The sequence below is a fragment of the Ambystoma mexicanum genome, chromosome 4q (assembly GCF_040938575.1).
Source record: "Ambystoma mexicanum isolate Mex_15411 chromosome 4q, UKY_AmexF1_1, whole genome shotgun sequence".
NCBI lineage: Eukaryota > Metazoa > Chordata > Amphibia > Caudata > Ambystomatidae > Ambystoma > Ambystoma mexicanum.
The window spans coordinates 434,984,517-435,000,339 of NC_090928.1; the positions used below are offsets into that span (position 1 = coordinate 434,984,517).

The following is a 15,823-nucleotide window of genomic DNA, read 5'->3' on the forward strand; positions in this document are numbered from 1 at the left end:
TGACAAAAGATTTTTTTTCCATGTTCCAAGATCTACATGTGATACGAAATGTTTGAATTCTTGCAATGGAAACCTCACTGTATTTTACCAAGGCAGATAAAGGACATCCTTCGCACCCCTTATACTTATAAGGAGGGTTTGGTGTCTGAACATGCATTGCTTTGATGGTGATTGCATGTTGCTTCCACTTTGTACATATTACTGTATAAATAAAGGGAAACATTTCAGAAATGGGGGTATAGCTCAGGGGTAGAGCATTTCACGGCAGATAAAAAGGTCCCTAGTTCAAATCTGGGTGCCCCTTGTCCAACTGTTTTACCTGTAGAATTTTTTTTTTAATTAAATAAATTGAAGTAAACATTTACAATCTTAGCATTGTATGTAATGAGCAACACATTTCTACATTTGAAATACTCCTGATCATCACCTGAAACATAGGGTAAACACCATTAAGCTGTTTAGGATTTCTTCATATGATACAAGCTGTGTTTCACATTCACCCAAGCTCTACTGGTGATATTATTAGTTTGAAATAGTCCATTGGAAGCTCATATGAATGTTATAAAACTGTGGTGGAAACCAATAATATGCCCTTAATGAAATGTATTAATTTGTGCAGCTGACCAGAAGTGCACTCATGTCATTAGTTCTACAAGTTCCATACAGTCACCCACTCTATCACCTTTTTAAAAAAGGGCAGTTTTCAGCATTCAAGGGTTTATGTCAGTGGTAGAGCGTAGGAGTGCTTTTCAAGAAGTCCCTGTTTCACAACCATATACCCTCTTCAATAGATCCTGTTAAAATGTTTTTCAACTCAATGCACTGTAAGAAACAATAGGATATATCATCATTTCCTATACAAAACAATGAACAATTGGGTATAACTATGCTCTTAGCACAACATCAACAAACTGCAGTAGAGAAGCAGTTACGTTTTGCAGAATTTGTGCATTTGTCAAAAGTTTTTTTCCATGTTCCAAGATCTACATCTGATACGAAATGTATGAATTCTTGCAATGGAAACCTCACTGTATTTTACCAAGGCAGATAAAGGACATCTTTTGTACCCCTTATACTTATAAGGAGGGTTTGGTGGCTGAAAAGGCATTGCTTTGATGGTGATTGCATGTTGCTTGCACTTTGTACATATTACTGAATAAATAAAGGTGAAAGTTTAAGAACTGGGGGTATAGCTCAGTGGTAGAGCATTTGACTGCAGATCAAGCAGTCCCTAGTTCAAATCTGGGTGCCCCCTTTTCCAACTGTTTTACCTGTAGAAATATTTTTTTAATTAAATAAATTGAAGAAAACATTTACAATCTTAGAATTTTATGTAATGAGCAACACATTTCTACATTTGAAATACTCCTGATCATCTCCTGTAACATAGGGTAAACATCATAAAACTATTAAGGATTTCTTTGTATGATACAAGCTGTGTTTTACTTTCACCCAAGTTCTAGTGGTGATATTATCAGTTTGAAATAGTCCATTGGAAGCTCATATGAATGTTATAAAACTGTGGTGGAAACCAATAATATGCCCTTAATGAAATGTATTAATTTTTACAGCTGACCAGAAGTGCACTGATGTCATTAGTTCTACAAGTTCCATACAGTCACCCACTCTATCACCTTTTTTAAAAAGGGCAGTTTTCAGCATTCAAGGGTTTATGTCAGTGGTAGGGCGTAGGAGTGCTTTTCAAGAAGTCCCTGTTTCATAACCATATACCCTCTTCAATAGATCCTGTTAAAATGTTTTTCAACCCAATTCACTCTAAGAAACAATAGGATATATCATCATTTCATATATAAAACAATGAACAATAGGGTTTAACTATGCTCTTAGCACAACATCAACAAACTGCAGTAGAGAAGCAGTTACATTTTGCAGAATTTGTGCATTTGACAAAAGATTTTTTTTCCATGTTCCAAGATCTACATGTGATATGAAATGTATGAATTCTTGCAATGGAAACCTCACTGTATTTTACCAAGGCAGATAAAGGACATCCTTCGCACCCCATATACTTATAAGGAGGGTTTGGTGGCTGAAAATGCATTGCTTTGATGGTGATTGCATGTTGCTTGCACTTTGTACATATTACTGAATTAATAAAGGTCCACTTTTCAGAACGGGGGGTATAGCTCAGTGGTAGAGCATTTGACTGCAGATCAAGAGGTCCCTAGTTCAAATCTGGGTGCCCCCTTGTTCAATTGTTTTACCTGTAGAAATATTTTTTTAATTAAATAAATTGAAGAAAACATTTACAATCTTAACATTTTATGTAATGAGCAACACATTTCTACATTTGAAATACTCCTGATCATCTCCTGAAACATAGGGTAAACACCATGAAACTGTTCAGGATTTCTTCATATGAATCAAGCTGTGTTTTACATTCACCCGAGTTCTACTGGTGATATTATCAGTTTGAAATAGTCCATTGGAAGCTCATATGAATGTTATAAAACTGTGGTGGAAAGCAATAATATGCCCTTAATGAAATGTATTAATTTGTACAGCTGACCAGAAGTGCACTGATGTCATTAGTTCTACAAGTTCCATAGAGTCACCCACTCTATCACCTTTTTAAAAAAGGGCAGTTTTCAACATTGAAGGGTTTATGTCAGTAGTAGAGCGTAGGAGCGTAGTTCAAGAAGTCCCTGTTTCATAACCATATACCCTCTTCAATAGATCCTGTTAAAATGTGTTTCAACCCAATGCACTGTAAGAAACAATAGGATATATCATAATTTCATATACAAAACAATGAACTATTGGGTTTAACTATGCTCTTAGCACAAAATCAACAAACTGCAGTAGAGAAGCAGTTACATTTTGCAGAATGTGTGCATTTGACAAAATATTTTTTTTCCATGTTCCAAGATCTACATGTGATACGAAATGTATGAATTCTTGCAATGGAAACCTCACTGTATTTTACCAAGGCAGATAAAGGACATCCTTCGCACCCCTTATACTTATAAGGAGGGTTTGGTGGCTGAACATGCATTGCTTTGATGGTGATTGCATGTTGCTTCCACTTTGTACATATTACTGTATACATAAAGGGAAACATTTCAGAAATGGGGGTATAGCTCAGGGGTAGAGCATTTCACGGCAGATCAAAAGGTCCCTAGTTCAAATCTGGGTGCCCCTTGTCCAACTGTTTTACCTGTAGAAATATTTTTTTAATTAAATAAATTGAAGTAAACATTTCCAATCTTAGCATTTTATGTAATGAGCAACACATTTCTACATTTGAAATACTCCTGATCATCACCTGAAACATAGGGTAAACACCATTAAGCTGTTTAGGATTTCTTCATATGATAGAAGCTGTGTTTTACATTCACCCAAGCTCTACTGGTGATATGATTAGTTTGAAATAGTCCATTGGAAGCTCATATGAATGTTATAAAACTGTGGTGGAAACCAATAATATGCCCTTAATGAAATGTATTAATTTGTGCAGCTGACCAGAAGTGCACTCATGTCATTAGTTCTACAAGTTCCATACAGTCACCCACTCTATCACCTTTTTAAAAAAGGGCAGTTTTCAGCATTCAAGGGTTTATGTCAGTGGTAGGGCGTAGGAGTGCTTTTCAAGAAGTCCCTGTTTCATAACCATATACCCTCTTCAATAGATCCTGTTAAAATGTTTTTCAACCCAATGCACGGTAAGAAACAATAGGATATATCATCATTTCCTATACAAAACAATGAACAATTGGGTATAACTATGCTCTTAGCACAACATCAACAAACTGCAGTAGAGAAGCAGTTACGTTTTGCAGAATTTGTGCATTTGTCAAAAGTTTTTTTTCCATGTTCCAAGATCTACATCTGATACAAAATGTATGAATTCTTGCAATGGAAACCTCACTGTATTTTACCAAGGCAGATAAAGGACATCCTTTGCACCCCATATACTTATAAGGAGGGTTTGGTGGCTGAAAATGCATTGCTTTGATGGTGATGGCATGCTGCTTGCACTTTGTACATATTACTGAATTCATAAAGGTGAACGTTTAAGAACTGGGGGTATAGCTCAATGGTAGAGCATTTGACTGCAGGTCAAGAGGTCCCTAGTTCAAATCTGGGTGCCCCCTTTTCCAACTGTTTTACCTGTAGAACTATTTTTTTAATTAAATAAATTGAAGAAAACATTTACAATCTTAGAATTTTATGTAATGAGCAACACATTTCTACATTTGAAATACTCCTGATCATCTCCTGAAACATAGGGTAAACACCATAAAACTATTAAGGATTTCTTCGTATGATACAAGCTGTGTTTTACTTTCACCCAAGTTCTACTGGTGATATTATCAGTTTGAAATAGTCCATTGGAAGCTCATATGAATGTTATAAAACTATGGTGGAAAGCAATAATATGCCCTTAATGAAATGTATTAATTTGTACAGCTCACCAGAAGTGCACTGATGTCATTAGTTCTACAAGTTCCATACAGTCACCCACTCTATCACCTTTTTAAAAAAGGGCAGTTTTCAGCATTCAAGGGATTATGTCAGTGGTAGGGCGTAGGAGTGCTTTTCAAGAAGTCCCTGTTTCATAACCATATACCCTCTTCAATAGATCCTGTTAAAATGTTTTTCAACCCAATGCACTTTAAGAAACAATAGGATATATCATCATTTCATATACAAAACAATGAACAATTGGGTTTAACTCTGTTCTTAGCACAAAATCAACAAACTGCAGTAGAGAAGCAATTACATTTTTCAGAATTTGTGCATTTGACAAAAGATTGTTTTTCCATGTTCCAAGATCTACATGTGATACGAAATGTATGAATTCTTGCAATGGAAACCTCACTATATTTTACCAAGGCAGATGAAGGACATCCTTCGCACCCCATATACTTTTAAGGAGGGTTTGGTGGCTGAAAATGCATTGCTTTGATGGTGATTGCATGTTGCTTGCACTTTGTACTTTTTACTGAATTAATAAAGGTGAACATTTCAGATCTTGGGGTATAGCTAAGTGGTAGAGCATGTGACTGCAGATCAAGATGTCCCTAGTTCAAATCTGGTTGCAACCTTGTTCAACTGTTTTACCTGTAGAAATATTTTTTTAATTAAATAAATTGAAGAAAACATTTACAATCTTAGCATTTTATGTAATGAGCAACACATTTCTACATTTGAAATACCCCTGATCATCTCCTGAAACATAGGGTAAACACCATGAAACTGTTTAAGATTTCTTCATATGATACATGCTGTGTTTTACATTCACCCAAGTTCTACTGGTGATATGATTAGTTTGAAATAGTCCATTGGAAGCTCATATGAATGTTATAAAACTGTGGTGGAAACCAATAATGTGCCCTTAATTAAATGTATTAATGTGTACAGCTGACCAGAAGTGCACTGATGTCATTAGTTCTACAAGTTCCATACAGTCACCGACTCTATCACCTTTTTAAAAAAGGGCAGTTTTCAGCATTCAAGTGTTTATGTCAGTGGTAGAGCGTAGGAGTGATTTTCAAGAAGTTCCTGTTTCATAACCATATACCCTCTTCAATAGATCCTGTTAAAATGTATTTTTTAACCCAATGCACGGTAAGAAACAATAAGATATATCATCATTTCATATACAAAACAATGAACAATTGGGTTTAACTATGCTCTTAGCACAAAATCAACAAAATGCAGTAGAGAAACAGTTACGTTTTGCAGAATTTGTGCATTTGACAAAATATTTTTTTTCCATGTTCCAAGATCTACATGTGATACGAAATGTATGAATTCTTGCAATGGAAACCTCACTGTATTTTACCAAGGCAGATAAAGGACATCCTTTGCACCCCATATACTTATAAGGAGGGTTTGGTGGCTGAAAATGCATTGCTTTGATGGTGATTGCATGCTGCTTGCACTTTGTACCTATTACTGAATTAATAAAGGTGAACTTTTCAGAACTGGTGGTATAGCTCAGTGGTAGAGCATTTGACTGCAGATAAGGAAGTCCCTAGCTCAAATCTGGGTGCCGCCTTGTTCAACTGTCTTACCTGTAGAAATATTTTTTTAAATAAATTGAAGTAAACATTTACAGTCTTAGCATTTTATGTAATGAGCAACACATTTCTACATTTGAAATACTCCTGATCATCTCCTAAAACATAGGGTAAATACCATGAAACTGTTTAGTATTTCTTCATATGATACAAGCTGTGTTTTACATTCACCCAAGTTCTACTGGTGATATTATCAGTTTGAAACAGTCCATTGGACGCTCCTATGAATGTTATAAAACTGTGGTGGAAACCAATAATATGCCCTTAATGAAATGTATTAATTTGTACAGCTGACCAGAAGTGCACTGATGTCATTAGTTATACAAGTTCCATACAGTCACCCACACTATCACCTTTTTAAAAAAGGGCAGTTTTCAGCATTCAAGGGTTTAACTCAGTGGTAGAGCATAGGAGTGCAGTTCAAGAAGTCCCTGTTTCATAACCATATACCCTCTTCAATAGATCCTGTTAAAATGTGTTTCAACCCAATGCACTGTAAGAAACAATAGGATATATCATAATTTCATATACAAAACAATGAACTATTGGGTTTAACTATGCTCTTAGCACAAAATCAACAAACTGCAGTAGAGAAGCAGTTACATTTTGCAGAATGTGTGCATTTGACAAAATATTTTTTTTCCATGTTCCAAGATCTACATGTGATACGAAATGTATGAATTCTTGCAATGGAAACCTCACTGTATTTTACCAAGGCAGATAAAGGACATCCTTCGCACCCCTTATACTTATAAGGAGGGTTTGGTGGCTGAACATGCATTGCTTTGATGGTGATTGCATGTTGCTTCCACTTTGTACATATTACTGTATACATAAAGGGAAACATTTCAGAAATGGGGGTATAGCTCAGGGGTAGAGCATTTCACGGCAGATCAAAAGGTCCCTAGTTCAAATCTGGGTGCCCCTTGTCCAACTGTTTTACCTGTAGAAATATTTTTTTAATTAAATAAATTGAAGTAAACATTTCCAATCTTAGCATTTTATGTAATGAGCAACACATTTCTACATTTGAAATACTCCTGATCATCACCTGAAACATAGGGTAAACACCATTAAGCTGTTTAGGATTTCTTCATATGATAGAAGCTGTGTTTTACATTCACCCAAGCTCTACTGGTGATATGATTAGTTTGAAATAGTCCATTGGAAGCTCATATGAATGTTATAAAACTGTGGTGGAAACCAATAATATGCCCTTAATGAAATGTATTAATTTGTGCAGCTGACCAGAAGTGCACTCATGTCATTAGTTCTACAAGTTCCATACAGTCACCCACTCTATCACCTTTTTAAAAAAGGGCAGTTTTCAGCATTCAAGGGTTTATGTCAGTGGTAGGGCGTAGGAGTGCTTTTCAAGAAGTCCCTGTTTCATAACCATATACCCTCTTCAATAGATCCTGTTAAAATGTTTTTCAACCCAATGCACGGTAAGAAACAATAGGATATATCATCATTTCCTATACAAAACAATGAACAATTGGGTATAACTATGCTCTTAGCACAACATCAACAAACTGCAGTAGAGAAGCAGTTACGTTTTGCAGAATTTGTGCATTTGTCAAAAGTTTTTTTTCCATGTTCCAAGATCTACATCTGATACAAAATGTATGAATTCTTGCAATGGAAACCTCACTGTATTTTACCAAGGCAGATAAAGGACATCCTTTGCACCCCATATACTTATAAGGAGGGTTTGGTGGCTGAAAATGCATTGCTTTGATGGTGATGGCATGCTGCTTGCACTTTGTACATATTACTGAATTCATAAAGGTGAACGTTTAAGAACTGGGGGTATAGCTCAATGGTAGAGCATTTGACTGCAGGTCAAGAGGTCCCTAGTTCAAATCTGGGTGCCCCCTTTTCCAACTGTTTTACCTGTAGAACTATTTTTTTAATTAAATAAATTGAAGAAAACATTTACAATCTTAGAATTTTATGTAATGAGCAACACATTTCTACATTTGAAATACTCCTGATCATCTCCTGAAACATAGGGTAAACACCATAAAACTATTAAGGATTTCTTCGTATGATACAAGCTGTGTTTTACTTTCACCCAAGTTCTACTGGTGATATTATCAGTTTGAAATAGTCCATTGGAAGCTCATATGAATGTTATAAAACTATGGTGGAAAGCAATAATATGCCCTTAATGAAATGTATTAATTTGTACAGCTCACCAGAAGTGCACTGATGTCATTAGTTCTACAAGTTCCATACAGTCACCCACTCTATCACCTTTTTAAAAAAGGGCAGTTTTCAGCATTCAAGGGATTATGTCAGTGGTAGGGCGTAGGAGTGCTTTTCAAGAAGTCCCTGTTTCATAACCATATACCCTCTTCAATAGATCCTGTTAAAATGTTTTTCAACCCAATGCACTTTAAGAAACAATAGGATATATCATCATTTCATATACAAAACAATGAACAATTGGGTTTAACTCTGTTCTTAGCACAAAATCAACAAACTGCAGTAGAGAAGCAATTACATTTTTCAGAATTTGTGCATTTGACAAAAGATTGTTTTTCCATGTTCCAAGATCTACATGTGATACGAAATGTATGAATTCTTGCAATGGAAACCTCACTATATTTTACCAAGGCAGATGAAGGACATCCTTCGCACCCCATATACTTTTAAGGAGGGTTTGGTGGCTGAAAATGCATTGCTTTGATGGTGATTGCATGTTGCTTGCACTTTGTACTTTTTACTGAATTAATAAAGGTGAACATTTCAGATCTTGGGGTATAGCTAAGTGGTAGAGCATGTGACTGCAGATCAAGATGTCCCTAGTTCAAATCTGGTTGCAACCTTGTTCAACTGTTTTACCTGTAGAAATATTTTTTTAATTAAATAAATTGAAGAAAACATTTACAATCTTAGCATTTTATGTAATGAGCAACACATTTCTACATTTGAAATACCCCTGATCATCTCCTGAAACATAGGGTAAACACCATGAAACTGTTTAAGATTTCTTCATATGATACATGCTGTGTTTTACATTCACCCAAGTTCTACTGGTGATATGATTAGTTTGAAATAGTCCATTGGAAGCTCATATGAATGTTATAAAACTGTGGTGGAAACCAATAATGTGCCCTTAATTAAATGTATTAATGTGTACAGCTGACCAGAAGTGCACTGATGTCATTAGTTCTACAAGTTCCATACAGTCACCGACTCTATCACCTTTTTAAAAAAGGGCAGTTTTCAGCATTCAAGTGTTTATGTCAGTGGTAGAGCGTAGGAGTGATTTTCAAGAAGTTCCTGTTTCATAACCATATACCCTCTTCAATAGATCCTGTTAAAATGTATTTTTTAACCCAATGCACGGTAAGAAACAATAAGATATATCATCATTTCATATACAAAACAATGAACAATTGGGTTTAACTATGCTCTTAGCACAAAATCAACAAAATGCAGTAGAGAAACAGTTACGTTTTGCAGAATTTGTGCATTTGACAAAATATTTTTTTTCCATGTTCCAAGATCTACATGTGATACGAAATGTATGAATTCTTGCAATGGAAACCTCACTGTATTTTACCAAGGCAGATAAAGGACATCCTTTGCACCCCATATACTTATAAGGAGGGTTTGGTGGCTGAAAATGCATTGCTTTGATGGTGATTGCATGCTGCTTGCACTTTGTACCTATTACTGAATTAATAAAGGTGAACTTTTCAGAACTGGTGGTATAGCTCAGTGGTAGAGCATTTGACTGCAGATAAGGAAGTCCCTAGCTCAAATCTGGGTGCCGCCTTGTTCAACTGTCTTACCTGTAGAAATATTTTTTTAAATAAATTGAAGTAAACATTTACAGTCTTAGCATTTTATGTAATGAGCAACACATTTCTACATTTGAAATACTCCTGATCATCTCCTAAAACATAGGGTAAATACCATGAAACTGTTTAGTATTTCTTCATATGATACAAGCTGTGTTTTACATTCACCCAAGTTCTACTGGTGATATTATCAGTTTGAAACAGTCCATTGGACGCTCCTATGAATGTTATAAAACTGTGGTGGAAACCAATAATATGCCCTTAATGAAATGTATTAATTTGTACAGCTGACCAGAAGTGCACTGATGTCATTAGTTATACAAGTTCCATACAGTCACCCACACTATCACCTTTTTAAAAAAGGGCAGTTTTCAGCATTCAAGGGTTTAACTCAGTGGTAGAGCATAGGAGTGCAGTTCAAGAAGTCCCTGTTTCATAACCATATACCCTCTTCAATAGATCCTGTTAAAATGTGTTTCAACCCAATGCACTGTAAGAAACAATAGGATATATCATAATTTCATATACAAAACAATGAACTATTGGGTTTAACTATGCTCTTAGCACAAAATCAACAAACTGCAGTAGAGAAGCAGTTACATTTTGCAGAATTTGTGCATTTGACAAAAGATTTTTTTTCCATGTTCCAAGATCTACATGTGATACGAAATGTATGAATTCTTGCAATGGAAACCTCACTGTATTTTACCAAGGCAGATAAAGGACATCCTTCGCACCCCTTATACTTATAAGGAGGGTTTGGTGGCTGAACATGCATTGCTTTGATGGTGATTGCATGTTGCTTCCACTTTGTACATATTACTGTATACATAAAGGGAAACATTTCAGAAATGGGGGTATAGCTCAGGGGTAGAGCATTTCACGGCAGATCAAAAGGTCCCTAGTTCAAATCTGGGTGCCCCTTGTCCAACTGTTTTACCTGTAGAAATATTTTTTTAATTAAATAAATTGAAGTAAACATTTCCAATCTTAGCATTTTATGTAATGAGCAACACATTTCTACATTTGAAATACTCCTGATCATCACCTGAAACATAGGGTAAACACCATTAAGCTGTTTAGGATTTCTTCATATGATAGAAGCTGTGTTTTACATTCACCCAAGCTCTACTGGTGATATGATTAGTTTGAAATAGTCCATTGGAAGCTCATATGAATGTTATAAAACTGTGGTGGAAACCAATAATATGCCCTTAATGAAATGTATTAATTTGTGCAGCTGACCAGAAGTGCACTCATGTCATTAGTTCTACAAGTTCCATACAGTCACCCACTCTATCACCTTTTTAAAAAAGGGCAGTTTTCAGCATTCAAGGGTTTATGTCAGTGGTAGAGCGTAGGAGTGTAGTTCAAGAAGTCCCTGTTTCATAACCATATACCCTCTTCAATAGTTCCTGTTAAAATGTTTTTCAACCCAATGCACTGTAAGAAACAATAGGATATATCATCATTTCATATACAAAACAATGAACAATTGGGTTTAACTATGCTCTTAGCACAAAATCAACAAACTGCAGTAGAGAAGCAGTTACATTTTGCAGAATTTATGCATTGTCAAAAGATTTGTTTCCATGTTCCAAGATCTACATGTGCTACGAAATGTATGAATTCTTGCAATGGAAACCTCACTGTATTTTACCAAGGCAGATAAAGGACATCCTTTGCACCCCATATACCTATAAGGAGGGTTTGGTGGCTGAAAATGCATTGCTTTGATGGTGATTGCATGTTGCTTGCACTTTGTAAATATTACTGACTTAATAAAGGTGAACTTTTCAGAACTGGGGTTATAGCTCAGTGGTAGAGCATTTGACTGCAGATCAAGAGGTCCCTAGTTCAAGTCTGGGTGCCCCCTTGTTCAACTGTTTTACCTGTAGAAATATTTTTTTAATTAAATAAATTGAAGAAAACATTTACAATCTTAGCATTTTATGTAATGAGCAACACATTTCTACATTTGAAATACTCCTGATCATCTCCTGAAACATAGAGTAAACACCATTAAACTGTTTAGGATTTCTTCATATGATACAAGCTGTGTTTTAAATTCACCCAAGTTCTACTGGTGATATTATCAGTTTGAAATAGTCCATTGGAAGCTCATATGAATGTTATAAAACTGTGGTGGAAAGCAATAATATGCCCTTAATGAAATGTATTAATTTGTACAGCTGACCAGAAGTGCACTGATGTCATTAGTTCTACAAGTTCCATACAGTCACCCACTCTATCACCTTTTTAAAAAAAGGGCAGTTTTCAGCATTCAAGGGTTTAACTCAGTGGTAGAGCGTAGGAGTGTAGTTCAAGAAGTCCCTGTTTCATAACCATATACCCTCTTCAATAGATCCTGTTAAAATGTTTTTCAACCCAATTCACTCTAAGAAACAATAGGATATATCATCATTTCATATACAAAACAATGAACAATTGGGTTTAACTATGCTCTTAGCACAAAATCAACAAACTGCAGTAGAGAAGCAGTTACATTTTGCAGAATTTGTGCATTTGACAAAAGATTTTTTTCCATGTTCCAAGATCTACATGTGATACGAAATGTATGAATTCTTGCAATGGAAACCTCACTGTATTTTACCAAGGCAGATAAAGGACATCCTGCGCACCCCTTATACTTATAAGGAGGGTTTGGTGGCTGAACATGCATTGCTTTGATGGTGATTGCATGTTGCTTCCACTTTGTACATATTACTGAATAAATAAAGGAGAGCATTTCAGAAATGGGGGAATAGCTCAGGGGTAGAGCATTTCACGGCAGATCAAGAGGTCCCTAGTTCAAATCTGGCTGCAACCTTGTTCAACTGTTTTACCTGTAGAAATATTTTTTTAATTAAATAAATTGAAGTAAACATTTAGAATCTTAGCATTTTAAGTAATGAGCAACACATTTCTACATTTGAAATACTCGTGATCATCACCTGAAACATAGGGTAAACACCATTAAGCTGTTTAGGATTTCTTCATATGATACAAGCTGTGTTTTACATTCACCCAAGCTCTACTGGTGATATGATTAGTTTGAAATAGTCCATTGGAAGCTCATATGAATGTTATAAAACTGTGGTGGAAACCAATAATATGCCCTTAATGAAATGTATTAATTTGTACAGCTGACCAGAAGTGCACTGATGTCATTAGTTCTACAAGTTCCATACAGTCACCCACTCTAACACCTTTTTAAAAAAGGGCAGTTTTCTGCATTCAAGGGTTTATGTCAGTGGTACAGCGTAGGAGTGCTTTTCAAGAAGTTCCTGTTTCATAACCATATACCCTCTTCAAAAGATCCTGTTAAAATGTATTTTTTAACCCAATGCACGGTAAGAAACAATAGGATATATCATCATTTCATATACAAAACAATGAACAATTGGGTTTAACTATGCTCTTAGCACAAAATCAACAAAATGCAGTAGAGAAACAGTTACGTTTTGCAGAATTTGTGCATTTGTCAAAAGTTTTCTTTCCATGTTCCAAGATCTACATCTGATACAAAATGTATGAATTCTTGCAATGGAAACCTCACTGTATTTTACCAAGGCAGATAAAGGACATCCTTTGCACCCCATATACTTATAAGGAGGGTTTGGTGGCTGAAAATGCATTGCTTTGATGGTGATTGCATGCTGCTTGCACTTTGTACCTATTACTGAATTAATAAAGGTGAACTTTCGAGAATTGGTGGTATAGCTCAGTGGTAGAGTATTTGACAGCAGATAAGAAAGTCCCTAGCTCAAATCTGGGTGCCCCCTTGTTCAACTGTCTTACCTGTAGAAATATTTTTTTAAATAAATTGAAGAAAACATTTACAATCTTAGCATTTTATGTAATGAGCAACACATTTCTACATTTGAAATACTCCTGATCATCTCCTAAAACATAGGGTAAATACCATAAAACTGTTTAGTATTTCTTCATATGATACAAGCTGTGTTTTACATTCACCCAAGTTCTACTGGTGATATTATCAGTTTGAAACAGTCCATCGGAAGCTCCTATGAATGTTATAAAACTGTGGTGGAAACCAATAATATGCCCTTAATGAAATGTATTAATTTGTACAGCTGACCAGAAGTGCACTGATGTCATTAGTTATACAAGTTCCATACAGTCACCCACACTATCACCTTTTTAAAAAAGGGCAGTTTTCAGCATTCAAGGGTTTAACTCAGTGGTAGAGCATAGGAGTGCAGTTCAAGAAGTCCCTGTTTCATAACCATATACCCTCTTCAATAGATCCTGTTAAAATGTGTTTCAACCCAATGCACTGTAAGAAACAATAGGATATATCATCATTTCATATACAAAACAATGAACTATTGGGTTTAACTATGCTCTTAGCACACCATCAACAAACTGCAGTAGAGAAGCAGTTACATTTTGCAGAATTTGTGCATTTGACAAAAGATTTTTTTCCATGTTCCAAGATCTACATGTGATACGAAATGTATGAATTCTTGCAATGGAAACCTCACTGTATTTTACCAAGGCAGATAAAGGACATCCTTCGCACCCCTTATACTTATAAGGAGGGTTTGGTGGCTGAACATGCATTGCTTTGATGGTGATTGCATGTTGCTTCCACTTTGTACATATTACTGTATACATAAAGGGAAACATTTCAGAAATGGGGGTATAGCTCAGGGGTAGAGCATTTCACGGCAGATCAAAAGGTCCCTAGTTCAAATCTGGGTGCCCCTTGTCCAACTGTTTTACCTGTAGAAATATTTTTTTAATTAAATAAATTGAAGTAAACATTTACAATCTTAGCATTTTATGTAATGAGCAACACATTTCTTCATTTGAAATACTCCTGATCATCACCTGAAACATAGGGTAAACACCATTAAGCTGTTTAGGATTTCTTCATATGATACAAGCTGTGTTTTACATTCACCCAAGCTCTACTGGTGATATGATTAGTTTGAAATAGTCCATTGGAAGCTCATATGAATGTTATAAAACTGTGGTGGAAACCAATAATATGCCCTTAATGAAATGTATTAATTTGTGCAGCTGACCAGAAGTGCACTCATGTCATTAGTTCTACAAGTTCCATACAGTCACCCACTCTATCACCTTTTTAAAAAAGGGCAGTCTTCAGCATTCAAGGGTTTATGTCAGTGGTAGAGCGTAGGAGTGCTTTTCAAGAAGTCCCTGTTTCATAACCATATACCCTCTTCAATAGATCCTGTTAAAATGTTTTTCAACCCAATGCACTGTAAGAAACAATAGGATATATCATCATTTCCTATACAAAACAATGAACAATTGGGTATAACTATGCTCTTAGCACAACATCAACAAACTGCAGTAGAGAAGCAGTTACGTTTTGCAGAATTTGTGCATTTGTCAAAAGTTTTTTTTCCATGTTCCAAGATCTACATCTGATACAAAATGTATGAATTCTTGCAATGGAAACCTCACTGTATTTTACCAAGGCAGATAAAGGACATCCTTTGCATCCCATATACTTATAAGGAGGGTTTGGTGGCTGAAAATGCATTGCTTTGATGGTGATTGCATGCTGCTTGCACTTTGTACATATTACTGAATTCATAAAGGTGAACGTTTAAGAACTGGGGGTATAGCTCAGTGGTAGAGCATTTGACTGCAGATCAAGAGGTCCCTAGTTCAAATCTGGGTGCCCCCTTTTCCAACTGTTTTACCTGTAGAAATATTTTTTTAATTAAATAAATTGAAGAAAACATTTACAATCTTAGAATTTTATGTAATGAGCAACACATTTCTACATTTGAAATACTCCTGATCATCTCCTGAAACATAGGGTAAACACCATAAAACTATTAAGGATTTCTTCATATGATACAAGCTGTGTTTTACTTTCTTACTAATGTTATAAAACTGTGGTGGAAACCAATAATATGCCCTTAATTAAATGTATTAATTTGTACAGCTGACCAGAAG

At 35.5% G+C, this 15,823-nt stretch overlaps 4 non-coding genes across 4 annotated transcripts; all 4 read left to right on the forward strand.

The window, feature by feature from the left end:
* The first annotated feature begins 1,183 nt into the window (after window positions 1-1,183).
* TRNAC-GCA (transfer RNA cysteine (anticodon GCA)) lies at window positions 1,184-1,255 on the forward strand. Its single transcript has one exon. It is a non-coding gene; the product is annotated as a tRNA-Cys (tRNA).
* Window positions 1,256-2,137: 882 nt separating this feature from the next.
* Window positions 2,138-2,209, forward strand: TRNAC-GCA (transfer RNA cysteine (anticodon GCA)). The gene has a single exon. It is a non-coding gene; the product is annotated as a tRNA-Cys (tRNA).
* A 9,457-nt stretch (window positions 2,210-11,666) lies between these two features.
* Window positions 11,667-11,738, forward strand: TRNAC-GCA (transfer RNA cysteine (anticodon GCA)). The gene has a single exon. It is a non-coding gene; the product is annotated as a tRNA-Cys (tRNA).
* A 3,738-nt stretch (window positions 11,739-15,476) lies between these two features.
* Window positions 15,477-15,548, forward strand: TRNAC-GCA (transfer RNA cysteine (anticodon GCA)). The gene has a single exon. It is a non-coding gene; the product is annotated as a tRNA-Cys (tRNA).
* Window positions 15,549-15,823: the final 275 nt, after the last annotated feature.